This window comes from Microcebus murinus, chromosome 14 (genome assembly GCF_040939455.1).
Source record: "Microcebus murinus isolate Inina chromosome 14, M.murinus_Inina_mat1.0, whole genome shotgun sequence".
In the NCBI taxonomy this organism is placed as follows: Eukaryota; Metazoa; Chordata; class Mammalia; order Primates; family Cheirogaleidae; genus Microcebus; species Microcebus murinus.
In genome coordinates, this window is record NC_134117.1 from 81,147,321 (window position 1) to 81,173,391 (window position 26,071).

General features: G+C 64.0%; 7 pseudogenes; all 7 read left to right on the top strand.

Moving 5' to 3' along the window:
- The first annotated feature begins 2,973 nt into the window (after positions 1-2,973).
- LOC142875875 (uncharacterized) lies at positions 2,974-3,092 on the top strand (annotated as a pseudogene).
- A 3,471-nt stretch (positions 3,093-6,563) lies between these two features.
- Positions 6,564-6,683, top strand: LOC142876220 (uncharacterized; annotated as a pseudogene).
- Positions 6,684-10,135: 3,452 nt separating this feature from the next.
- Positions 10,136-10,254, top strand: LOC142876025 (uncharacterized; annotated as a pseudogene).
- A 3,447-nt stretch (positions 10,255-13,701) lies between these two features.
- On the top strand, positions 13,702-13,820 carry LOC142876026 (uncharacterized; annotated as a pseudogene).
- A 3,466-nt stretch (positions 13,821-17,286) lies between these two features.
- Positions 17,287-17,405, top strand: LOC142876028 (uncharacterized; annotated as a pseudogene).
- Positions 17,406-20,862: 3,457 nt separating this feature from the next.
- Positions 20,863-20,981, top strand: LOC142876029 (uncharacterized; annotated as a pseudogene).
- A 3,458-nt stretch (positions 20,982-24,439) lies between these two features.
- Positions 24,440-24,558, top strand: LOC142876030 (uncharacterized; annotated as a pseudogene).
- The last annotated feature ends 1,513 nt before the right edge of the window (positions 24,559-26,071 follow it).

Genomic DNA, 26,071 nt, shown 5'->3' on the forward strand with positions numbered 1-26,071 from the left:
GGTTTCGAACTCCTGACCTGGAGCAATCCGCCCGCCTCGGCCTCCCAGAGAGCTAGGATTACAGGCGTGAGCCACCGCGCCCGGCCCCCCCTGTGTTCTTATTCATACACCTCTCATGTTGTTCCAGCGTATTGTGGGGGTACCAATGTTAAGGTCGGGTGCCTTGCCCTCTCCAAGCCTCCCCCCTCGGGTCAGAGCTTCAAGTGCGCCCATCCCCCAGTCGGTGCGCACCCACCCCATGCCTAATGGATGTGTATGCCCCTCCCCTCCCCCCACCCGCCCGCCCGACACCCACCCGATGAAGGTGATTCCTCTCTGTCCACTTAGGCGTCCATCCGTTCGTACCAATTTGCTGGTGAGCGCGCTCACGTGGTGCTCGTGTGTCCATTCTTGGGATACCTGGCTTACTGGAACGGGTTCCAGCTCTGGCCAGGAGAACACGAGAGGCGCCCTCTCACCGCTGCTCCTCACAGCCGAATGGCACTCCGTGGTGTCCACGCGCCACGTGTTATTGATGCACTCCTGGAAGGATGGGCACTCGGGTCGCTTCCACGTATTTGGGATTGTGAATTGTGCCCTAACTGTAACCCTAACCCTTACCCAGCCCGTCTCCTCTGCCCCTGCCTGACTGCACTCCTCCCCGGCCAGGCCCGTCACTGTCCTGGGCCCCCGCCTGACCGGCTCCTCCCCGCCCGGCCGGTCACCGTCCTCTGCCCCTGCCTGACACGCTCCTTCCCGCCCGGCCTCTCACCGTCCTCGGCCCCTGCCTGACCGGCTCCTCCGTCGCCTGGGCCTTCAGAGGGCTTGGTGTGGATGCTGCTTCCAGGAAGCCCTCCAGAAACCCGGCAGCAGGGTGGCCGCAGCAGTCTCCAGCAGCCGTCCCTAAGTCGCGTGAGTGCGGGGGACGTGCCCCCGCTGTGCCGCGGGGGCCCAGCCTGGTGTCTTCCCTGAGGCCCTGCGGCTGCCGGCTGGGCTGCCGCTCCCCGCAAGGGGAGAGCCGCGGAGGTGGGGACCGCCTCCTGATGGGGACGTACACGCAGCTCTCCACGTCGGATTCCGGGGCTCTCTGTCCTGCCCGAAGGCCCAGCTGGCCTGCGGGTCCTTAGAGTGGCAAAAACCTCCGAAAACTGAGACTGAGGGTCCGGTGGGTGTCTGCACTTTTCTGCTGGGCACCCCAGGGAGGCCAGGGGGTGGCTGGACAACGTGGTCTGCTGGGGGGGGGTTGGAGGAGCAACTGATGCCCTTTGCACTTTGGGTAGCAAGAGTCTGAGGTGTCTCTGAGCCCTGTGCCCTGTGGGGGCGGGGCGGGGGGGAGGAGGAGGAGGAGGAGGAGGAGGTGGGAAGGGCCGGGGCCTGCAGTCCTGTTCCCGGGGTGGCACGGCAAGTGGCTTCTTCCACAGGCTGCTTGGCCTGGGCTCCCTGCACCTGGGCCTTTGGAGGACCGGCCCTGTGCTTGCCAACAATTCCTGCAGGGACCCAGACCTGGGAGGTGGCATCTCTCAGCCCTGGGTCGGGCAGAGCCCCAGCGGGCCATGCCCACAACCTCTCTCAGCACCGGTCCCCCAGAAGGCTCCTTTGGGACCAGGATTCTCTTGCGGTGACTCTTTAAGGTCTGGCCCCTGGATGGAGGGGCACCAGGAGTAGAGGAGCAGGAAGGGGAAGGGGGTGGCCATGCGAGGGGACACTTTGAGGCCAAGTCCCAGCTTCAGCCTGATCCTCCTGGGAACCCCGCTCTGAGACAAGGAGCCGGGCTTCGCATTCCCACAGCAGCCAGTCATGGGCTGAGGACACCTGGGGCCTTGGGAACTCCCTGGCTTCTCCTTGGTTTAACATCTAGAGCTGCTTGTGAATCGGGCCGCCACACACACCCGAGTGCAGGTGTCTTCCGCACAGACTGTGGGCCTCGCTCTTCTGAACGCCGCTAGCTCGCCACCCACCCACGGGTGAACCTGGTCAGGGTGCTTTCTCTCGGGGGCAGACTCTTTTCCGGGCGGGCTACCGGTGTCTCTGTTTGCTCGTTTCTTTCTTCCATTTCGGGAAAGGCTTCCTTGCTGGGTGTGGAAATCTCCTATGCCTTCCCTCGCCTATTCTGTCAGCTTTCAAATTCTCTTTCAGTTGCCACCCTCACAGATGGATTAGGAAACTCTTTCCGGTGCACTCATTAGTGAAATGACCTCAATGAAGCTGGAATCCAATATCAAATGGCCGATTTTTAGCGAGTCCACACGCCAGGGTGGTCGGGGTCCAATGCAGCCCCGGCCAGGCCCAGGCCCCTTGGACCGGGCCACAGGAGGACACAGAGGAGGGTCCCGGCCCCCACGAAGCGGTGCCGGCGGTTCTCCACGGGCTTGGGCGTTTTCCAGAGGTAGGAGATGGAGGGGACTGATTTCTTCAGCGCCCCACAAACCACGCCACCCCACCCCACCCATGGGACACATCCCCAGAGAGAGACGCCCCATACACTGGCTCCCCTCCCCCTTGCGCTGTGCCCCAGCCCTGGCCCGGGGGAATAGGCGGCAGCCCACCCACAGGGCGAGGGGGGGCACAGCTGAAAGGGGTTGTGGGGGAGGGCGGCCCCTGGCTGGGGTCAAAGGGCGCGCGCGTGCGCAGTCAGCGTCAGCGGCGGCGACGCGCTGGGGGTGGGCAGCGGGTAGGTGAAGGAGGCCGGGCGAGGAGACGAGGGGGGCTGGGAGGGCTCCACCTTGGCGAGTCCAGCCGTGGAGGCGCATCTTGTGTGAGTGTGAGTGAGTGTGAGTGTGTGTGTGTGTGTATAGAGAGACAGCCCCCCGCCCCGCCCCGCCCCGCCCATCACCCCCGTCCCTGGGAGCCCACGGGACCCGGCCGGCGAACTCAACAGGCCCGGCCTGGCGCGGGGCCTGGGGCGGGAGGCGGCGGCGGCGGCGGCGGCGGCGGCGGGGGGAAAGCGCAGAGAGGCTCGGCTTCTTGAGCGGGGCAGGGGCGCCCTCCGCCGCCGTCTAGGGCCACACCACCCTGAACGCCCCCGATCTCGTCTGGTCTCGGAAGCTAAGCAGGGTCGGGCCCGGTCAGTACTTGGATGGGAGACCGCCTGGGAATACCGGGGGCCACAGGCTGCTTCTTTTTTTTTTTTTTTTTGCCTCTTGTTCTGTCCCCTTTCTGGGAGCGCGGCGGCGGCCCGGGGTGGGGGTGACCCCAACCCTCAGCGCCCGCCGCGCTGCCTGGCGCCCCAGCCCGCACCGTGGGGCCTCCTCTTGTCCCAAGCCGCGACACCGCCGCCACGCGGCAGCATGCGTGGCATCTGGACTGTCAGGTCTCAGACCAAAGGTCTGCTCTGTGGGAACCGACACGCTGGAGAAAACCTTGAGAGTCTGAGAGGGGAGGGAGTTCCAGAAGAAGGCCAGGATGTCATTTTGAGGGAGTATGTGACCAGAACTCGTCCCGTTGCTTTTGGGGGTTCTATGGGCTCCACGCAGGAATCTTTGGTGGTGGCACCTGATGTTGGGGGATCCGGAGTCACACCCAGACCTGCTCCACAGGCCTCCTTTTACTTTTCTCTTCGGATTCATGATTTTTAAAAAGTGTCTCTTACCTCTATGATTGCATTTTCTTTTCTCTCTCTTTTCAAGCAGATGATGGGAGTACAAGTATTCAGGTGACATGTGTTGCCCGTGCACCCCTCCCCCCTGTGTTCTCATTCATATACCTCTCATGTTGTTCCAGCGTATTGTGGGGGTACCAGTGTTAAGGTCGGGTACAGTTGCCCTCTCCAAGCCTCCCCCCTGGGGTCAGAGCTTCAAGTGCGCCCATCCCCCAGTCGGTGCGCACCCACCCCATTCCTAATGGATGTGGATGCCCATCGCCTCCCCCCACCCGCCCGACACCCACCCGATGAAGGTGATTCCTCTCCGTCCACTTAGGTGTCCATCCGTTCGTACCAATTTGCTGGTGAGCGCGCTCACGTGGTGCTCGTGTGTCCATTCTTGGGATACCTGGCTTACTGGAACGGGTTCCAGCTCTGGCCAGGAGAACACGAGAGGCGCCCTCTCACCGCTGCTCCTCACAGCCGAATGGCACTCCGTGGTGTCCACGCGCCACATTTTATTAATGCACTCCTGGATGGATGGGCACTCGGGTCGCTTCCACGTCTTTGCGATTGTGAATTGTGCCCTAACTGTCACCCTACCCCTTACCCAGCCCGTCTCCTCTGCCCCTGCCTGACGCACTCCTCCCCGGCCAGGCCCGTCACTGTCCTGGGCCCCCGCCTGACCGGCTCCTCCCCGCCCGGCCTGTCACCGTCCTCTGCCCCTGCCTGACATGCTCCTTCCCGCCCGGCCTCTCACCGTCCTCGGCCCCTGCCTGACCGGCTCCTCCGTCGCCTGGGCCTTCCAAGGGCTTGGTGTGGAGGCTGCTTCCAGGAAGCCCTCCAGAAACCCGGCAGCAGGGTGGCCGCAGCAGTCTCCAGCAGCCTTCCCTAAGTCGAGTGCGGGGGACGTGCCCCCGCTGTGCCGCGGGGGGCCCAGCCTGGTGTCTTCCCTGAGGCCCTGTGGCTGCCGGCTGGGGCTGCCGCTCCCCGCAAGGGGAGAGCCGCGGAGGTGGGGACCGCCTCCTGATGGGGACGTACGTACACGTACACGCAGCTCTCCACGTCGGATCCCGGGGCTCTCTGTCCTGCCCGAAGGCCCAGCGGGCCTGCGGGTCCTTAGAGTGGCAAAAACATCCGAAAGCTGAGACTGAGGGTCCGGTGGGTGTCTGCACTTTTGTGCTGGGCACCCCAGGGAGGCCCGGGGGCTGGCTGGACAACGTGGTCTGCTGGGCGGGGGGGGGTTTGGAGGAGCAACTGATGCCCTTTGCACCTTGGGTAGCAAGAGTCTGAGGTGTCTCTGAGCCCTGTGCCATGTCCGGGGGGGGCGCGGGGGGGGGAGGAGGAGGAGGAGGAGGAGGTGGGAAGGGCCGGGGCCTGCAGTCCTGTTCCCGGGGTGGCACGGCAAGTGGCTTCTTCCACAGGCTGCTTGGCCTGGGCTCCCTGCACCTGGGCCTTTGGGGGACTGGCCCTGTGCTTGCCAACACTTCCTGCAGGGACCCAGAGCTGGGAGGTGGCATCTCTCAGCCCTGGGTCGGGCAGAGCCCCAGCGGGCCATGCCCACAACCTCTCTCAGCACCGGTCCCCCAGAAGGCTCCTTTGGGACCAGGATTCTCTTGCGGTGACTCTTTAAGGTCTGGCCCCTGGATGGAGGGGCACCAGGAGTAGAGGAGCAGGAAGGGGAAGGGGGTGGCCATGCGAGGGGACACTTTGAGGCCAAGTCCCAGCTTCAGCCTGATCCTCCTGGGAACCCCGCTCTGAGACAAGGAGCCGGGCTTCGCATTCCCACAGCAGCCAGTCGTGGGCTGAGGACACCTGGGGCCTTGGGAACTCCCTGGCTTCTCCTTGGTTTAACATCTAGAGCTGCTTGTGAATCGGGCCGCCACACACACCCGAGTGCAGGTGTCTTCCGCACAGACTGCGGGCCTCGCTCTTCTGAACGCCGCTAGCTCGCCACCCACCCACGGGTGAACCTGGTCAGGGTGCTTTCTCTCGGGGGCAGACTCTTTTCCGGGCGGGCTACCGGTGTCTCTGTTTGCTCGTTTCTTTCTTCCATTTCGGGAAAGGCTTCCTTGCTGGGTGTGGAAATCTCCTATGCCTTCCCTCGCCTATTCTGTCAGCTTTCAAATTCTCTTTCAGTTGCCACCCTCACAGATGGATTAGGAAACTCTTTCCGGTGCACTCATTAGTGAAATGACCTCAATGAAGCTGGAATCCAATATCAAATGGCCGATTTTTAGCGAGTCCACACGCCAGGGTGGTCGGGGTCCAATGCAGCCCCGGCCAGGCCCAGGCCCCTTGGACCGGGCCACAGGAGGACACAGAGGAGGGTCCCGGCCCCCACGAAGCGGTGCCGGCGGTTCTCCAGGGGCTTGGGCGTTTTCCAGAGGTAGGAGATGGAGGGGACTGATTTCTTCAGCGCCCCACAAACCACGCCACCCCACCCCACCCATGGGACACATCCCCAGAGAGAGACGCCCCATACACTGGCTCCCCTCCCCCTTGCGCTGTGCCCCAGCCCTGGCCCGGGGGAATAGGCGGCAGCCCACCCACAGGGCGAGGGGGGGCACAGCTGAAAGGGGTTGTGGGGGAGGGCGGCCCCTGGCTGGGGTCAAAGGGCGCGCGCGTGCGCAGTCAGCGTCAGCGGCGGCGACGCGCTGGGGGTGGGCAGCGGGTAGGTGAAGGAGGCCGGGCGAGGAGACGAGGGGGGCTGGGAGGGCTCCACCTTGGCGAGTCCAGCCGTGGAGGCGCATCTTGTGTGAGTGTGAGTGAGTGTGAGTGTGTGTGTGTGTGTATAGAGAGACAGCCCCCCGCCCCGCCCCGCCCATCACCCCCGTCCCTGGGAGCCCACGGGACCCGGCCGGCGAGCTCAACAGGCCCGGCCCGGCGCGGGGCCTGGGGCGGGAGGCGGCGGCGGCGGCGGCGGCGGCGGCGGCGGCGGCGGCGGGGGGAAAGCGCAGAGAGGCTCGGCTTCTTGAGCGGGGCAGGGGCGCCCTCCGCCGCCGTCTAGGGCCACACCACCCTGAACGCCCCCCGATCTCGTCTGGTCTCGGAAGCTAAGCAGGGTCGGGCCCGGTCAGTACTTGGATGGGAGACCGCCTGGGAATACCGGGGGCCACAGGCTGCTTCTTTTTTTTTTTTTTTTTTTTTGCCTCTTGTTCTGTCCCCTTTCTGGGAGCGCGGCGGCGGCCCGGGGTGGGGGTGACCCCAACCCTCAGCGCCCGCCGCGGTGCCTGGCGCCTCAGCCCGCACCGTGGGGCCTCCTCTTGTCCCAAGCCGCGACACCGCCGCCACGCGGCAGCATGCGTGGCATCTGGACTGTCAGGTCTCAGACCAAAGGTCTGCTCTGTGGGAACAGACACGCTGGAGAAAACCTTGAGAGTCTGAGAGGGGAGGGAGTTCCAGAAGAAGGCCAGGATGTCATTTTGAGGGAGTATGTGACCAGAACTCGTCCCGTTGCTTTTGGGGGTTCTATGGGCTCCACGCAGGAATCTTTGGTGGTGGCACCTGATGTTGGGGGATCCGGAGTCACACCCAGACCTGCTCCACAGGCCTCCTTTTACTTTTCTCTTCGGATTCATGATTTTTAAAAAGTGTCTCTTGCCTCTATGATTGCATTTTCTTTTCTCTCTCTTTTCAAGCAGATGATGGGAGTACAAGTATTCAGGTGACATGTGTTGCCCGTGCACCCCTCCCCCCTGTGTTCTCATTCATATACCTCTCATGTTGTTCCAGCGTATTGTGGGGGTACCAGTGTTAAGGTCGGGTACAGTTGCCCTCTCCAAGCCTCCCCCCTGGGGTCAGAGCTTCAAGTGCGCCCATCCCCCAGTCGGTGCGCACCCACCCCATTCCTAATGGATGTGGATGCCCATCGCCTCCCCCCACCCGCCCGACACCCACCCGATGAAGGTGATTCCTCTCCGTCCACTTAGGTGTCCATCCGTTCGTACCAATTTGCTGGTGAGCGCGCTCACGTGGTGCTCGTGTGTCCATTCTTGGGATACCTGGCTTACTGGAACGGGTTCCAGCTCTGGCCAGGAGAACACGAGAGGCGCCCTCTCACCGCTGCTCCTCACAGCCGAATGGCACTCCGTGGTGTCCACGCGCCACATTTTATTAATGCACTCCTGGATGGATGGGCACTCGGGTCGCTTCCACGTCTTTGCGATTGTGAATTGTGCCCTAACTGTCACTCTACCCCTTACCCAGCCCGTCTCCTCTGCCCCTGCCTGACGCACTCCTCCCCGGCCAGGCCCGTCACTGTCCTGGGCCCCCGCCTGACCGGCTCCTCCCCGCCCGGCCTGTCACCGTCCTCTGCCCCTGCCTGACATGCTCCTTCCCGCCCGGCCTCTCACCGTCCTCGGCCCCTGCCTGACCGGCTCCTCCGTCGCCTGGGCCTTCCAAGGGCTTGGTGTGGAGGCTGCTTCCAGGAAGCCCTCCAGAAACCCGGCAGCAGGGTGGCCGCAGCAGTCTCCAGCAGCCTTCCCTAAGTCGAGTGCGGGGGACGTGCCCCCGCTGTGCCGCGGGGGGCCCAGCCTGGTGTCTTCCCTGATGCCCTGCGGCTGCCGGCTGGGGCTGCCGCTCCCCGCGAGGGGAGAGCCGCGGAGGTGGGGACCGCCTCCTGATGGGGACGTACGTACACGCAGCTCTCCACGTCGGATCCCGGGGCTCTCTGTCCTGCCCGAAGGCCCAGCGGGCCTGCGGGTCCTTAGAGTGGCAAAAACATCCGAAAGCTGAGACTGAGGGTCCGGTGGGTGTCTGCACTTTTGTGCTGGGCACCCCAGGGAGGCCCGGGGGCTGGCTGGACAACGTGGTCTGCTGGGCGGGGGGGGGTTGGAGGAGCAACTGATGCCCTTCGCACCTTGGGTAGCAAGAGTCTGAGGTGTCTCTGAGCCCTGTGCCATGTCCGGGGGGGGGGCGCGTGGGGGGGGAGGAGGAGGAGGAGGAGGAGGTGGGAAGGGCCGGGGCCTGCAGTCCTGTTCCCGGGGTGGCACGGCAAGTGGCTTCTTCCACAGGCTGCTTGGCCTGGGCTCCCTGCACCTGGGCCTTTGGGGGACTGGCCCTGTGCTTGCCAACACTTCCTGCAGGGACCCAGAGCTGGGAGGTGGCATCTCTCAGCCCTGGGTCGGGCAGAGCCCCAGCGGGCCATGCCCACAACCTCTCTCAGCACCGGTCCCCCAGAAGGCTCCTTTGGGACCAGGATTCTCTTGCGGTGACTCTTTAAGGTCTGGCCCCTGGATGGAGGGGCACCAGGAGTAGAGGAGCAGGAAGGGGAAGGGGGTGGCCATGCGAGGGGACACTTTGAGGCCAAGTCCCAGCTTCAGCCTGATCCTCCTGGGAACCCCGCTCTGAGACAAGGAGCCGGGCTTCGCATTCCCACAGCAGCCAGTCGTGGGCTGAGGACACCTGGGGCCTTGGGAACTCCCTGGCTTCTCCTTGGTTTAACATCTAGAGCTGCTTGTGAATCGGGCCGCCACACACACCCGAGTGCAGGTGTCTTCCGCACAGACTGCGGGCCTCGCTCTTCTGAACGCCGCTAGCTCGCCACCCACCCACGGGTGAACCTGGTCAGGGTGCTTTCTCTCGGGGGCAGACTCTTTTCCGGGCGGGCTACCGGTGTCTCTGTTTGCTCGTTTCTTTCTTCCATTTCGGGAAAGGCTTCCTTGCTGGGTGTGGAAATCTCCTATGCCTTCCCTCGCCTATTCTGTCAGCTTTCAAATTCTCTTTCAGTTGCCACCCTCACAGATGGATTAGGAAACTCTTTCCGGTGCACTCATTAGTGAAATGACCTCAATGAAGCTGGAATCCAATATCTAATGGCCGATTTTTAGCGAGTCCACACGCCAGGGTGGTCGGGGTCCAATGCAGCCCCGGCCAGGCCCAGGCCCCTTGGACCGGGCCACAGGAGGACACAGAGGAGGGTCCCGGCCCCCACGAAGCGGTGCCGGCGGTTCTCCACGGGCTTGGGCGTTTTCCAGAGGTAGGAGATGGAGGGGACTGATTTCTTCAGCGCCCCACAAACCACGCCACCCCACCCCACCCATGGGACACATCCCCAGAGAGAGACGCCCCATACACTGGCTCCCCTCCCCCTTGCGCTGTGCCCCAGCCCTGGCCCGGGGGAATAGGCGGCAGCCCACCCACAGGGCGAGGGGGGGCACAGCTGAAAGGGGTTGTGGGGGAGGGCGGCCCCTGGCTGGGGTCAAAGGGCGCGCGCGTGCGCAGTCAGCGTCAGCGGCGGCGACGCGCGCTGGGGGTGGGCAGCGGGTAGGTGAAGGAGGCCGGGCGAGGAGACGAGGGGGGCTGGGAGGGCTCCACCTTGGCGAGTCCAGCCGTGGAGGCGCATCTTGTGTGAGTGTGAGTGAGTGTGAGTGTGTGTGTGTGTGTATAGAGAGACAGCCCCCCGCCCCGCCCCGCCCATCACCCCCGTCCCTGGGAGCCCACGGGACCCGGCCGGCGAACTCAACAGGCCCGGCCTGGCGCGGGGCCTGGGGCGGGAGGCGGCGGCGGCGGCGGCGGCGGGAAAGCGCAGAGAGGCTCGGCTTCTTGAGCGGGGCAGGGGCGCCCTCCGCCGCCGTCTAGGGCCACACCACCCTGAACGCCCCCGATCTCGTCTGGTCTCGGAAGCTAAGCAGGGTCGGGCCCGGTCAGTACTTGGATGGGAGACTGCCTGGGAATACCGGGGGCCACAGGCTGCTTCTTTTTTTTTTTTTTTTTTTTTTGCCTCTTGTTCTGTCCCCTTTCTGGGAGCGCGGCGGCGGCCCGGGGTGGGGGTGACCCCAACCCTCAGCGCCCGCCGCGCTGCCTGGCGCCTCAGCCCGCACCGTGGGGCCTCCTCTTGTCCCAAGCCGCGACACCGCCGCCACGCGGCAGCATGCGTGGCATCTGGACTGTCAGGTCTCAGACCAAAGGTCTGCTCTGTGGGAACAGACACGCTGGAGAAAACCTTGAGAGTCTGAGAGGGGAGGGAGTTCCAGAAGAAGGCCAGGATGTCATTTTGAGGGAGTATGTGACCAGAACTCGTCCCGTTGCTTTTGGGGGTTCTATGGGCTCCACGCAGGAATCTTTGGTGGTGGCACCTGATGTTGGGGGATCCGGAGTCACACCCAGACCTGCTCCACAGGCCTCCTTTTACTTTTCTCTTCGGATTCATGATTTTTAAAAAGTGTCTCTTACCTCTATGATTGCATTTTCTTTTCTCTCTCTTTTCAAGCAGATGATGGGAGTACAAGTATTCAGGTGACATGTGTTGCCCGTGCACCCCTCCCCCCTGTGTTCTCATTCATATACCTCTCATGTTGTTCCAGCGTATTGTGGGGGTACCAGTGTTAAGGTCGGGTACAGTTGCCCTCTCCAAGCCTCCCCCCTGGGGTCAGAGCTTCAAGTGCGCCCATCCCCCAGTCGGTGCGCACCCACCCCATTCCTAATGGATGTGGATGCCCATCGCCTCCCCCCACCCGCCCGACACCCACCCGATGAAGGTGATTCCTCTCCGTCCACTTAGGTGTCCATCCGTTCGTACCAATTTGCTGGTGAGCGCGCTCACGTGGTGCTCGTGTGTCCATTCTTGGGATACCTGGCTTACTGGAACGGGTTCCAGCTCTGGCCAGGAGAACACGAGAGGCGCCCTCTCACCGCTGCTCCTCACAGCCGAATGGCACTCCGTGGTGTCCACGCGCCACATTTTATTAATGCACTCCTGGATGGATGGGCACTCGGGTCGCTTCCACGTCTTTGCGATTGTGAATTGTGCCCTAACTGTCACTCTACCCCTTACCCAGCCCGTCTCCTCTGCCCCTGCCTGACGCACTCCTCCCCGGCCAGGCCCGTCACTGTCCTGGGCCCCCGCCTGACCGGCTCCTCCCCGCCCGGCCTGTCACCGTCCTCTGCCCCTGCCTGACATGCTCCTTCCCGCCCGGCCTCTCACCGTCCTCGGCCCCTGCCTGACCGGCTCCTCCGTCGCCTGGGCCTTCCAAGGGCTTGGTGTGGAGGCTGCTTCCAGGAAGCCCTCCAGAAACCCGGCAGCAGGGTGGCCGCAGCAGTCTCCAGCAGCCTTCCCTAAGTCGAGTGCGGGGGACGTGCCCCCGCTGTGCCGCGGGGGGCCCAGCCTGGTGTCTTCCCTGATGCCCTGCGGCTGCCGGCTGGGGCTGCCGCTCCCCGCGAGGGGAGAGCCGCGGAGGTGGGGACCGCCTCCTGATGGGGACGTACGTACACGCAGCTCTCCACGTCGGATCCCGGGGCTCTCTGTCCTGCCCGAAGGCCCAGCGGGCCTGCGGGTCCTTAGAGTGGCAAAAACATCCGAAAGCTGAGACTGAGGGTCCGGTGGGTGTCTGCACTTTTGTGCTGGGCACCCCAGGGAGGCCCGGGGGCTGGCTGGACAACGTGGTCTGCTGGGCGGGGGGGGGGTTGGAGGAGCAACTGATGCCCTTCGCACCTTGGGTAGCAAGAGTCTGAGGTGTCTCTGAGCCCTGTGCCATGTCCGGGGGGGGGCGCGGGGGGGGGAGGAGGAGGAGGAGGAGGAGGTGGGAAGGGCCGGGGCCTGCAGTCCTGTTCCCGGGGTGGCACGGCAAGTGGCTTCTTCCACAGGCTGCTTGGCCTGGGCTCCCTGCACCTGGGCCTTTGGGGGACTGGCCCTGTGCTTGCCAACACTTCCTGCAGGGACCCAGAGCTGGGAGGTGGCATCTCTCAGCCCTGGGTCGGGCAGAGCCCCAGCGGGCCATGCCCACAACCTCTCTCAGCACCGGTCCCCCAGAAGGCTCCTTTGGGACCAGGATTCTCTTGCGGTGACTCTTTAAGGTCTGGCCCCTGGATGGAGGGGCACCAGGAGTAGAGGAGCAGGAAGGGGAAGGGGGTGGCCATGCGAGGGGACACTTTGAGGCCAAGTCCCAGCTTCAGCCTGATCCTCCTGGGAACCCCGCTCTGAGACAAGGAGCCGGGCTTCGCATTCCCACAGCAGCCAGTCGTGGGCTGAGGACACCTGGGGCCTTGGGAACTCCCTGGCTTCTCCTTGGTTTAACATCTAGAGCTGCTTGTGAATCGGGCCGCCACACACACCCGAGTGCAGGTGTCTTCCGCACAGACTGCGGGCCTCGCTCTTCTGAACGCCGCTAGCTCGCCACCCACCCACGGGTGAACCTGGTCAGGGTGCTTTCTCTCGGGGGCAGACTCTTTTCCGGGCGGGCTACCGGTGTCTCTGTTTGCTCGTTTCTTTCTTCCATTTCGGGAAAGGCTTCCTTGCTGGGTGTGGAAATCTCCTATGCCTTCCCTCGCCTATTCTGTCAGCTTTCAAATTCTCTTTCAGTTGCCACCCTCACAGATGGATTAGGAAACTCTTTCCGGTGCACTCATTAGTGAAATGACCTCAATGAAGCTGGAATCCAATATCTAATGGCCGATTTTTAGCGAGTCCACACGCCAGGGTGGTCGGGGTCCAATGCAGCCCCGGCCAGGCCCAGGCCCCTTGGACCGGGCCACAGGAGGACACAGAGGAGGGTCCCGGCCCCCACGAAGCGGTGCCGGCGGTTCTCCACGGGCTTGGGCGTTTTCCAGAGGTAGGAGATGGAGGGGACTGATTTCTTCAGCGCCCCACAAACCACGCCACCCCACCCCACCCATGGGACACATCCCCAGAGAGAGACGCCCCATACACTGGCTCCCCTCCCCCTTGCGCTGTGCCCCAGCCCTGGCCCGGGGGAATAGGCGGCAGCCCACCCACAGGGCGAGGGGGGGCACAGCTGAAAGGGGTTGTGGGGGAGGGCGGCCCCTGGCTGGGGTCAAAGGGCGCGCGCGTGCGCAGTCAGCGTCAGCGGCGGCGACGCGCTGGGGGTGGGCAGCGGGTAGGTGAAGGAGGCCGGGCGAGGAGACGAGGGGGGCTGGGAGGGCTCCACCTTGGCGAGTCCAGCCGTGGAGGCGCATCTTGTGTGAGTGTGAGTGAGTGTGAGTGTGTGTGTGTGTGTATAGAGAGACAGCCCCCCGCCCCGCCCCGCCCATCACCCCCGTCCCTGGGAGCCCACGGGACCCGGCCGGCGAACTCAACAGGCCCGGCCTGGCGCGGGGCCTGGGGCGGGAGGCGGCGGCGGCGGCGGCGGGAAAGCGCAGAGAGGCTCGGCTTCTTGAGCGGGGCAGGGGCGCCCTCCGCCGCCGTCTAGGGCCACACCACCCTGAACGCCCCCGATCTCGTCTGGTCTCGGAAGCTAAGCAGGGTCGGGCCCGGTCAGTACTTGGATGGGAGACTGCCTGGGAATACCGGGGGCCACAGGCTGCTTCTTTTTTTTTTTTTTTTTTTTTTGCCTCTTGTTCTGTCCCCTTTCTGGGAGCGCGGCGGCGGCCCGGGGTGGGGGTGACCCCAACCCTCAGCGCCCGCCGCGCTGCCTGGCGCCTCAGCCCGCACCGTGGGGCCTCCTCTTGTCCCAAGCCGCGACACCGCCGCCACGCGGCAGCATGCGTGGCATCTGGACTGTCAGGTCTCAGACCAAAGGTCTGCTCTGTGGGAACAGACACGCTGGAGAAAACCTTGAGAGTCTGAGAGGGGAGGGAGTTCCAGAAGAAGGCCAGGATGTCATTTTGAGGGAGTATGTGACCAGAACTCGTCCCGTTGCTTTTGGGGGTTCTATGGGCTCCACGCAGGAATCTTTGGTGGTGGCACCTGATGTTGGGGGATCCGGAGTCACACCCAGACCTGCTCCACAGGCCTCCTTTTACTTTTCTCTTCGGATTCATGATTTTTAAAAAGTGTCTCTTACCTCTATGATTGCATTTTCTTTTCTCTCTCTTTTCAAGCAGATGATGGGAGTACAAGTATTCAGGTGACATGTGTTGCCCGTGCACCCCTCCCCCCTGTGTTCTCATTCATATACCTCTCATGTTGTTCCAGCGTATTGTGGGGGTACCAGTGTTAAGGTCGGGTACAGTTGCCCTCTCCAAGCCTCCCCCCTGGGGTCAGAGCTTCAAGTGCGCCCATCCCCCAGTCGGTGCGCACCCACCCCATTCCTAATGGATGTGGATGCCCATCGCCTCCCCCCACCCGCCCGACACCCACCCGATGAAGGTGATTCCTCTCCGTCCACTTAGGTGTCCATCCGTTCGTACCAATTTGCTGGTGAGCGCGCTCACGTGGTGCTCGTGTGTCCATTCTTGGGATACCTGGCTTACTGGAACGGGTTCCAGCTCTGGCCAGGAGAACACGAGAGGCGCCCTCTCACCGCTGCTCCTCACAGCCGAATGGCACTCCGTGGTGTCCACGCGCCACATTTTATTAATGCACTCCTGGATGGATGGGCACTCGGGTCGCTTCCACGTCTTTGCGATTGTGAATTGTGCCCTAACTGTCACTCTACCCCTTACCCAGCCCGTCTCCTCTGCCCCTGCCTGACGCACTCCTCCCCGGCCAGGCCCGTCACTGTCCTGGGCCCCCGCCTGACCGGCTCCTCCCCGCCCGGCCTGTCACCGTCCTCTGCCCCTGCCTGACATGCTCCTTCCCGCCCGGCCTCTCACCGTCCTCGGCCCCTGCCTGACCGGCTCCTCCGTCGCCTGGGCCTTCCAAGGGCTTGGTGTGGAGGCTGCTTCCAGGAAGCCCTCCAGAAACCCGGCAGCAGGGTGGCCGCAGCAGTCTCCAGCAGCCTTCCCTAAGTCGAGTGCGGGGGACGTGCCCCCGCTGTGCCGCGGGGGGCCCAGCCTGGTGTCTTCCCTGATGCCCTGCGGCTGCCGGCTGGGGCTGCCGCTCCCCGCGAGGGGAGAGCCGCGGAGGTGGGGACCGCCTCCTGATGGGGACGTACGTACACGCAGCTCTCCACGTCGGATCCCGGGGCTCTCTGTCCTGCCCGAAGGCCCAGCGGGCCTGCGGGTCCTTAGAGTGGCAAAAACATCCGAAAGCTGAGACTGAGGGTCCGGTGGGTGTCTGCACTTTTGTGCTGGGCACCCCAGGGAGGCCCGGGGGCTGGCTGGACAACGTGGTCTGCTGGGCGGGGGGGGGTTGGAGGAGCAACTGATGCCCTTCGCACCTTGGGTAGCAAGAGTCTGAGGTGTCTCTGAGCCCTGTGCCATGTCCGGGCGGGGGGCGCGGGGGGGGGGAGGAGGAGGAGGAGGAGGAGGTGGGAAGGGCCGGGGCCTGCAGTCCTGTTCCCGGGGTGGCACGGCAAGTGGCTTCTTCCACAGGCTGCTTGGCCTGGGCTCCCTGCACCTGGGCCTTTGGGGGACTGGCCCTGTGCTTGCCAAAACTTCCTGCAGGGACCCAGAGCTGGGAGGTGGCATCTCTCAGCCCTGGGTCGGGCAGAGCCCCAGCGGGCCATGCCCACAACCTCTCTCAGCACCGGTCCCCCAGAAGGCTCCTTTGGGACCAGGATTCTCTTGCGGTGACTCTTTAAGGTCTGGCCCCTGGATGGAGGGGCACCAGGAGTAGAGGAGCAGGAAGGGGAAGGGGGTGGCCATGCGAGGGGACACTTTGAGGCCAAGTCCCAGCTTCAGCCTGATCCTCCTGGGAACCCCGCTCTGAGACAAGGAGCCGGGCTTCGCATTCCCACAGCAGCCAGTCGTGGGCTGAGGACACCTGGGGCCTTGGGAACTCCCTGGCTTCTCCTTGGTTTAACATCTAGAGCTGCTTGTGAATCGGGCCGCCACACACACCCGAGTGCAGGTGTCTTCCGCACAGACTGCGGGCCTCGCTCTTCTGAACGCCGCTAGCTCGCCACCCACCCACGGGTGAACCTGGTCAGGGTGCTTTCTCTCAGGGGCAGACTCTTTTCCGGGCGGGCTACCGGTGTCTCTGTTTGCTCGTTTCTTTCTTCCATTTCGGGAAAGGCTTCCTTGCTGGGTGTGGAAATCTCCTATGCCTTCCCTCGCCTATTCTGTCAGCTTTCAAATTCTCTTTCAGTTGCCACCCTCACAGATGGATTAGGAAACTCTTTCCGGTGCACTCATTAGTGAAATGACCTCAATGAAGCTGGAATCCAATATCTAATGGCCGATTTTTAGCGAGTCCACACGCCAGGGTGGTCGGGGTCCAATGCAGCCCCGGCCAGGCCCAGGCCCCTTGGACCGGGCCACAGGAGGACACAGAGGAGGGTCCCGGCCCCCACGAAGCGGTGCCGGCGGTTCTCCACGGGCTTGGGCGTTTTCCAGAGGTAGGAGATGGAGGGGACTGATTTCTTCAGCGCCCCACAAACCACGCCACCCCACCCCACCCATGGGACACATCCCCAGAGAGAGACGCCCCATACACTGGCTCCCCTCCCCCTTGCGCTGTGCCCCAGCCCTGGCCCGGGGGAATAGGCGGCAGCCCACCCACAGGGCGAGGGGGGGCACAGCTGAAAGGGGTTGTGGGGGAGGGCGGCCCCTGGCTGGGGTCAAAGGGCGCGCGCGTGCGCAGTCAGCGTCAGCGGCGGCGACGCGCTGGGGGTGGGCAGCGGGTAGGTGAAGGAGGCCGGGCGAGGAGACGAGGGGGGCTGGGAGGGCTCCACCTTGGCGAGTCCAGCCGTGGAGGCGCATCTTGTGTGAGTGTGAGTGAGTGTGAGTGTGTGTGTGTGTGTATAGAGAGACAGCCCCCCGCCCCGCCCCGCCCATCACCCCCGTCCCTGGGAGCCCACGGGACCCGGCCGGCGAACTCAACAGGCCCGGCCCGGCGCGGGGCCTGGGGCGGGAGGCGGCGGCGGCGGCGGCGGCGGCGGCGGCGGCGGCGGGAAAGCGCAGAGAGGCTCGGCTTCTTGAGCGGGGCAGGGGCGCCCTCCGCCGCCGTCTAGGGCCACACCACCCTGAACGCCCCCGATCTCGTCTGGTCTCGGAAGCTAAGCAGGGTCGGGCCCGGTCAGTACTTGGATGGGAGACTGCCTGGGAATACCGGGGGCCACAGGCTGCTTCTTTTTTTTTTTTTTTTTTTTTGCCTCTTGTTCTGTCCCCTTTCTGGGAGCGCGGCGGCGGCCCGGGGTGGGGGTGACCCCAACCCTCAGCGCCCGCCGCGCTGCCTGGCGCCTCAGCCCGCACCGTGGGGCCTCCTCTTGTCCCAAGCCGCGACACCGCCGCCACGCGGCAGCATGCGTGGCATCTGCACTGTCAGGTCTCAGACCAAAGGTCTGCTCTGTGGGAACAGACACGCTGGAGAAAACCTTGAGAGTCTGAGAGGGGAGGGAGTTCCAGAAGAAGGCCAGGATGTCATTTTGAGGGAGTATGTGACCAGAACTCGTCCCGTTGCTTTTGGGGGTTCTATGGGCTCCACGCAGGAATCTTTGGTGGTGGCACCTGATGTTGGGGGATCCGGAGTCACACCCAGACCTGCTCCACAGGCCTCCTTTTACTTTTCTCTTCGGATTCATGATTTTTAAAAAGTGTCTCTTACCTCTATGATTGCATTTTCTTTTCTCTCTCTTTTCAAGCAGATGATGGGAGTACAAGTATTCAGGTGACATGTGTTGCCCGTGCACCCCTCCCCCCTGTGTTCTCATTCATATACCTCTCATGTTGTTCCAGCGTATTGTGGGGGTACCAGTGTTAAGGTCGGGTACAGTTGCCCTCTCCAAGCCTCCCCCCTGGGGTCAGAGCTTCAAGTGCGCCCATCCCCCAGTCGGTGCGCACCCACCCCATTCCTAATGGATGTGGATGCCCATCGCCTCCCCCCACCCGCCCGACACCCACCCGATGAAGGTGATTCCTCTCCGTCCACTTAGGTGTCCATCCGTTCGTACCAATTTGCTGGTGAGCGCGCTCACGTGGTGCTCGTGTGTCCATTCTTGGGATACCTGGCTTACTGGAACGGGTTCCAGCTCTGGCCAGGAGAACACGAGAGGCGCCCTCTCACCGCTGCTCCTCACAGCCGAATGGCACTCCGTGGTGTCCACGCGCCACATTTTATTAATGCACTCCTGGATGGATGGGCACTCGGGTCGCTTCCACGTCTTTGCGATTGTGAATTGTGCCCTAACTGTCACCCTACCCCTTACCCAGCCCGTCTCCTCTGCCCCTGCCTGACGCACTCCTCCCCGGCCAGGCCCGTCACTGTCCTGGGCCCCCGCCTGACCGGCTCCTCCCCGCCCGGCCTGTCACCGTCCTCTGCCCCTGCCTGACATGCTCCTTCCCGCCCGGCCTCTCACCGTCCTCGGCCCCTGCCTGACCGGCTCCTCCGTCGCCTGGGCCTTCCAAGGGCTTGGTGTGGAGGCTGCTTCCAGGAAGCCCTCCAGAAACCCGGCAGCAGGGTGGCCGCAGCAGTCTCCAGCAGCCTTCCCTAAGTCGAGTGCGGGGGACGTGCCCCCGCTGTGCCGCGGGGGGCCCAGCCTGGTGTCTTCCCTGATGCCCTGCGGCTGCCGGCTGGGGCTGCCGCTCCCCGCGAGGGGAGAGCCGCGGAGGTGGGGACCGCCTCCTGATGGGGACGTAGGTACACGCAGCTCTCCACGTCGGATCCCGGGGCTCTCTGTCCTGCCCGAAGGCCCAGCGGGCCTGCGGGTCCTTAGAGTGGCAAAAACATCCGAAAGCTGAGACTGAGGGTCCGGTGGGTGTCTGCACTTTTGTGCTGGGCACCCCAGGGAGGCCCGGGGGCTGGCTGGACAACGTGGTCTGCTGGGCGGGGGGGGGGGTTGGAGGAGCAACTGATGCCCTTCGCACCTTGGGTAGCAAGAGTCTGAGGTGTCTCTGAGCCCTGTGCCATGTCCGGGGGGGGGCGCGGGGGGGGGGAGGAGGAGGAGGAGGAGGAGGTGGGAAGGGCCGGGGCCTGCAGTCCTGTTCCCGGGGTGGCACGGCAAGTGGCTTCTTCCACAGGCTGCTTGGCCTGGGCTCCCTGCACCTGGGCCTTTGGGGGACTGGCCCTGTGCTTGCCAACACTTCCTGCAGGGACCCAGAGCTGGGAGGTGGCATCTCTCAGCCCTGGGTCGGGCAGAGCCCCAGCGGGCCATGCCCACAACCTCTCTCAGCACCGGTCCCCCAGAAGGCTCCTTTGGGACCAGGATTCTCTTGCGGTGACTCTTTAAGGTCTGGCCCCTGGATGGAGGGGCACCAGGAGTAGAGGAGCAGGAAGGGGAAGGGGGTGGCCATGCGAGGGGACACTTTGAGGCCAAGTCCCAGCTTCAGCCTGATCCTCCTGGGAACCCCGCTCTGAGACAAGGAGCCGGGCTTCGCATTCCCACAGCAGCCAGTCGTGGGCTGAGGACACCTGGGGCCTTGGGAACTCCCTGGCTTCTCCTTGGTTTAACATCTAGAGCTGCTTGTGAATCGGGCCGCCACACACACCCGAGTGCAGGTGTCTTCCGCACAGACTGCGGGCCTCGCTCTTCTGAACGCCGCTAGCTCGCCACCCACCCACGGGTGAACCTGGTCAGGGTGCTTTCTCTCGGGGGCAGACTCTTTTCCGGGCGGGCTACCGGTGTCTCTGTTTGCTCGTTTCTTTCTTCCATTTCGGGAAAGGCTTCCTTGCTGGGTGTGGAAATCTCCTATGCCTTCCCTCGCCTATTCTGTCAGCTTTCAAATTCTCTTTCAGTTGCCACCCTCACAGATGGATTAGGAAACTCTTTCCGGTGCACTCATTAGTGAAATGACCTCAATGAAGCTGGAATCCAATATCTAATGGCCGATTTTTAGCGAGTCCACACGCCAGGGTGGTCGGGGTCCAATGCAGCCCCGGCCAGGCCCAGGCCCCTTGGACCGGGCCACAGGAGGACACAGAGGAGGGTCCCGGCCCCCACGAAGCGGTGCCGGCGGTTCTCCACGGGCTTGGGCGTTTTCCAGAGGTAGGAGATGGAGGGGACTGATTTCTTCAGCGCCCCACAAACCACGCCACCCCACCCCACCCATGGGACACATCCCCAGAGAGAGACGCCCCATACACTGGCTCCCCTCCCCCTTGCGCTGTGCCCCAGCCCTGGCCCGGGGGAATAGGCGGCAGCCCACCCACAGGGCGAGGGGGGGCACAGCTGAAAGGGGTTGTGGGGGAGGGCGGCCCCTGGCTGGGGTCAAAGGGCGCGCGCGTGCGCAGTCAGCGTCAGCGGCGGCGACGCGCTGGGGGTGGGCAGCGGGTAGGTGAAGGAGGCCGGGCGAGGAGACGAGGGGGGCTGGGAGGGCTCCACCTTGGCGAGTCCAGCCGTGGAGGCGCATCTTGTGTGAGTGTGAGTGAGTGTGAGTGTGTGTGTGTGTGTATAGAGAGACAGCCCCCCGCCCCGCCCCGCCCATCACCCCCGTCCCTGGGAGCCCACGGGACCCGGCCGGCGAACTCAACAGGCCCGGCCCGGCGCGGGGCCTGGGGCGGGAGGCGGCGGCGGCGGCGGCGGCGGCGGCGGGAAAGCGCAGAGAGGCTCGGCTTCTTGAGCGGGGCAGGGGCGCCCTCCGCCGCCGTCTAGGGCCACACCACCCTGAACGCCCCCGATCTCGTCTGGTCTCGGAAGCTAAGCAGGGTCGGGCCCGGTCAGTACTTGGATGGGAGACTGCCTGGGAATACCGGGGGCCACAGGCTGCTTCTTTTTTTTTTTTTTTTTTTTTTGCCTCTTGTTCTGTCCCCTTTCTGGGAGCGCGGCGGCGGCCCGGGGTGGGGGTGACCCCAACCCTCAGCGCCCGCCGCGCTGCCTGGCGCCTCAGCCCGCACCGTGGGGCCTCCTCTTGTCCCAAGCCGCGACACCGCCGCCACGCGGCAGCATGCGTGGCATCTGGACTGTCAGGTCTCAGACCAAAGGTCTGCTCTGTGGGAACAGACACGCTGGAGAAAACCTTGAGAGTCTGAGAGGGGAGGGAGTTCCAGAAGAAGGCCAGGATGTCATTTTGAGGGAGTATGTGACCAGAACTCGTCCCGTTGCTTTTGGGGGTTCTATGGGCTCCACGCAGGAATCTTTGGTGGTGGCACCTGATGTTGGGGGATCCGGAGTCACACCCAGACCTGCTCCACAGGCCTCCTTTTACTTTTCTCTTCGGATTCATGATTTTTAAAAAGTGTCTCTTACCTCTATGATTGCATTTTCTTTTCTCTCTCTTTTCAAGCAGATGATGGGAGTACAAGTATTCAGGTGACATGTGTTGCCCGTGCACCCCTCCCCCCTGTGTTCTCATTCATATACCTCTCATGTTGTTCCAGCGTATTGTGGGGGTACCAGTGTTAAGGTCGGGTACAGTTGCCCTCTCCAAGCCCCCCCCCTGGGGTCAGAGCTTCAAGTGCGCCCATCCCCCAGTCGGTGCGCACCCACCCCATTCCTAATGGATGTGGATGCCCATCGCCTCCCCCCACCCGCCCGACACCCACCCGATGAAGGTGATTCCTCTCCGTCCACTTAGGTGTCCATCCGTTCGTACCAATTTGCTGGTGAGCGCGCTCACGTGGTGCTCGTGTGTCCATTCTTGGGATACCTGGCTTACTGGAACGGGTTCCAGCTCTGGCCAGGAGAACACGAGAGGCGCCCTCTCACCGCTGCTCCTCACAGCCGAATGGCACTCCGTGGTGTCCACGCGCCACATTTTATTAATGCACTCCTGGATGGATGGGCACTCGGGTCGCTTCCACGTCTTTGCGATTGTGAATTGTGCCCTAACTGTCACCCTACCCCTTACCCAGCCCGTCTCCTCTGCCCCTGCCTGACGCACTCCTCCCCGGCCAGGCCCGTCACTGTCCTGGGCCCCCGCCTGACTGGCTCCTCCCCGCCCGGCCTGTCACCGTCCTCTGCCCCTGCCTGACATGCTCCTTCCCGCCCGGCCTCTCACCGTCCTCGGCCCCTGCCTGACCGGCTCCTCCGTCGCCTGGGCCTTCCAAGGGCTTGGTGTGGAGGCTGCTTCCAGGAAGCCCTCCAGAAACCCGGCAGCAGGGTGGCCGCAGCAGTCTCCAGCAGCCTTCCCTAAGTCGAGTGCGGGGGACGTGCCCCCGCTGTGCCGCGGGGGGCCCAGCCTGGTGTCTTCCCTGATGCCCTGCGGCTGCCGGCTGGGGCTGCCGCTCCCCGCGAGGGGAGAGCCGCGGAGGTGGGGACCGCCTCCTGATGGGGACGTACGTACACGCAGCTCTCCACGTCGGATCCCGGGGCTCTCTGTCCTGCCCGAAGGCCCAGCGGGCCTGCGGGTCCTTAGAGTGGCAAAAACATCCGAAAGCTGAGACTGAGGGTCCGGTGGGTGTCTGCACTTTTGTGCTGGGCACCCCAGGGAGGCCCGGGGGCTGGCTGGACAACGTGGTCTGCTGGGCGGGGGGGGGTTTGGAGGAGCAACTGATGCCCTTCGCACCTTGGGTAGCAAGAGTCTGAGGTGTCTCTGAGCCCTGTGCCATGTCCGGGGGGGGGGCGCGGGGGGGGGGAGGAGGAGGAGGAGGAGGAGGTGGGAAGGGCCGGGGCCTGCAGTCCTGTTCCCGGGGTGGCACGGCAAGTGGCTTCTTCCACAGGCTGCTTGGCCTGGGCTCCCTGCACCTGGGCCTTTGGGGGACTGGCCCTGTGCTTGCCAACACTTCCTGCAGGGACCCAGAGCTGGGAGGTGGCATCTCTCAGCCCTGGGTCGGGCAGAGCCCCAGCGGGCCATGCCCACAACCTCTCTCAGCACCGGTCCCCCAGAAGGCTCCTTTGGGACCAGGATTCTCTTGCGGTGACTCTTTAAGGTCTGGCCCCTGGATGGAGGGGCACCAGGAGTAGAGGAGCAGGAAGGGGAAGGGGGTGGCCATGCGAGGGGACACTTTGAGGCCAAGTCCCAGCTTCAGCCTGATCCTCCTGGGAACCCCGCTCTGAGACAAGGAGCCGGGCTTCGCATTCCCACAGCAGCCAGTCGTGGGCTGAGGACACCTGGGGCCTTGGGAACTCCCTGGCTTCTCCTTGGTTTAACATCTAGAGCTGCTTGTGAATCGGGCCGCCACACACACCCGAGTGCAGGTGTCTTCCGCACAGACTGCGGGCCTCGCTCTTCTGAACGCCGCTAGCTCGCCACCCACCCACGGGTGAACCTGGTCAGGGTGCTTTCTCTCGGGGGCAGACTCTTTTCCGGGCGGGCTACCGGTGTCTCTGTTTGCTCGTTTCTTTCTTCCATTTCGGGAAAGGCTTCCTTGCTGGGTGTGGAAATCTCCTATGCCTTCCCTCGCCTATTCTGTCAGCTTTCAAATTCTCTTTCAGTTGCCACCCTCACAGATGGATTAGGAAACTCTTTCCGGTGCACTCATTAGTGAAATGACCTCAATGAAGCTGGAATCCAATATCTAATGGCCGATTTTTAGCGAGTCCACACGCCAGGGTGGTCGGGGTCCAATGCAGCCCCGGCCAGGCCCAGGCCCCTTGGACCGGGCCACAGGAGGACACAGAGGAGGGTCCCGGCCCCCACGAAGCGGTGCCGGCGGTTCTCCACGGGCTTGGGCGTTTTCCAGAGGTAGGAGATGGAGGGGACTGATTTCTTCAGCGCCCCACAAACCACGCCACCCCACCCCACCCATGGGACACATCCCCAGAGAGAGACGCCCCATACACTGGCTCCCCTCCCCCTTGCGCTGTGCCCCAGCCCTGGCCCGGGGGAATAGGCGGCAGCCCACCCACAGGGCGAGGGGGGGCACAGCTGAAAGGGGTTGTGGGGGAGGGCGGCCCCTGGCTGGGGTCAAAGGGCGCGCGCGTGCGCAGTCAGCGTCAGCGGCGGCGACGCGCTGGGGGTGGGCAGCGGGTAGGTGAAGGAGGCCGGGCGAGGAGACGAGGGGGGCTGGGAGGGCTCCACCTTGGCGAGTCCAGCCGTGGAGGCGCATCTTGTGTGAGTGTGAGTGAGTGTGAGTGTGTGTGTGTGTGTATAGAGAGACAGCCCCCCGCCCCGCCCCGCCCATCACCCCCGTCCCTGGGAGCCCACGGGACCCGGCCGGCGAACTCAACAGGCCCGGCCCGGCGCGGGGCCTGGGGCGGGAGGCGGCGGCGGCGGCGGCGGCGGCGGCGGGAAAGCTCAGAGAGGCTCGGCTTCTTGAGCGGGGCAGGGGCGCCCTCCGCCGCCGTCTAGGGCCACACCACCCTGAACGCCCCCGATCTCGTCTGGTCTCGGAAGCTAAGCAGGGTCGGGCCCGGTCAGTACTTGGATGGGAGACTGCCTGGGAATACCGGGGGCCACAGGCTGCTTCTTTTTTTTTTTTTTTTTTTTTTGCCTCTTGTTCTGTCCCCTTTCTGGGAGCGCGGCGGCGGCCCGGGGTGGGGGTGACCCCAACCCTCAGCGCCCGCCGCGCTGCCTGGCGCCTCAGCCCGCACCGTGGGGCCTCCTCTTGTCCCAAGCCGCGACACCGCCGCCACGCGGCAGCATGCGTGGCATCTGCACTGTCAGGTCTCAGACCAAAGGTCTGCTCTGTGGGAACAGACACGCTGGAGAAAACCTTGAGAGTCTGAGAGGGGAGGGAGTTCCAGAAGAAGGCCAGGATGTCATTTTGAGGGAGTATGTGACCAGAACTCGTCCCGTTGCTTTTGGGGGTTCTATGGGCTCCCCGCAGGAATCTTTGGTGGTGGCACCTGATGTTGGGGGATCCGGAGTCACACCCAGACCTGCTCCACAGGCCTCCTTTTACTTTTCTCTTCGGATTCATGATTTTTAAAAAGTGTCTCTTACCTCTATGATTGCATTTTCTTTTCTCTCTCTTTTCAAGCAGATGATGGGAGTACAAGTATTCAGGTGACATGTGTTGCCCGTGCACCCCTCCCCCCTGTGTTCTCATTCATATACCTCTCATGTTGTTCCAGCGTATTGTGGGGGTACCAGTGTTAAGGTCGGGTACAGTTGCCCTCTCCAAGCCTCCCCCCTGGGGTCAGAGCTTCAAGTGCGCCCATCCCCCAGTCGGTGCGCACCCACCCCATTCCTAATGGATGTGGATGCCCATCGCCTCCCCCCACCCGCCCGACACCCACCCGATGAAGGTGATTCCTCTCCGTCCACTTAGGTGTCCATCCGTTCGTACCAATTTGCTGGTGAGCGCGCTCACGTGGTGCTCGTGTGTCCATTCTTGGGATACCTGGCTTACTGGAACGGGTTCCAGCTCTGGCCAGGAGAACACGAGAGGCGCCCTCTCACCGCTGCTCCTCACAGCCGAATGGCACTCCGTGGTGTCCACGCGCCACATTTTATTAATGCACTCCTGGATGGATGGGCACTCGGGTCGCTTCCACGTCTTTGCGATTGTGAATTGTGCCCTAACTGTCACCCTACCCCTTACCCAGCCCGTCTCCTCTGCCCCTGCCTGACGCACTCCTCCCCGGCCAGGCCCGTCACTGTCCTGGGCCCCCGCCTGACCGGCTCCTCCCCGCCCGGCCTGTCACCGTCCTCTGCCCCTGCCTGACATGCTCCTTCCCGCCCGGCCTCTCACCGTCCTCGGCCCCTGCCTGACCGGCTCCTCCGTCGCCTGGGCCTTCCAAGGGCTTGGTGTGGAGGCTGCTTCCAGGAAGCCCTCCAGAAACCCGGCAGCAGGGTGGCCGCAGCAGTCTCCAGCAGCCTTCCCTAAGTCGAGTGCGGGGGACGTGCCCCCGCTGTGCCGCGGGGGGCCCAGCCTGGTGTCTTCCCTGATGCCCTGCGGCTGCCGGCTGGGGCTGCCGCTCCCCGCGAGGGGAGAGCCGCGGAGGTGGGGACCGCCTCCTGATGGGGACGTAC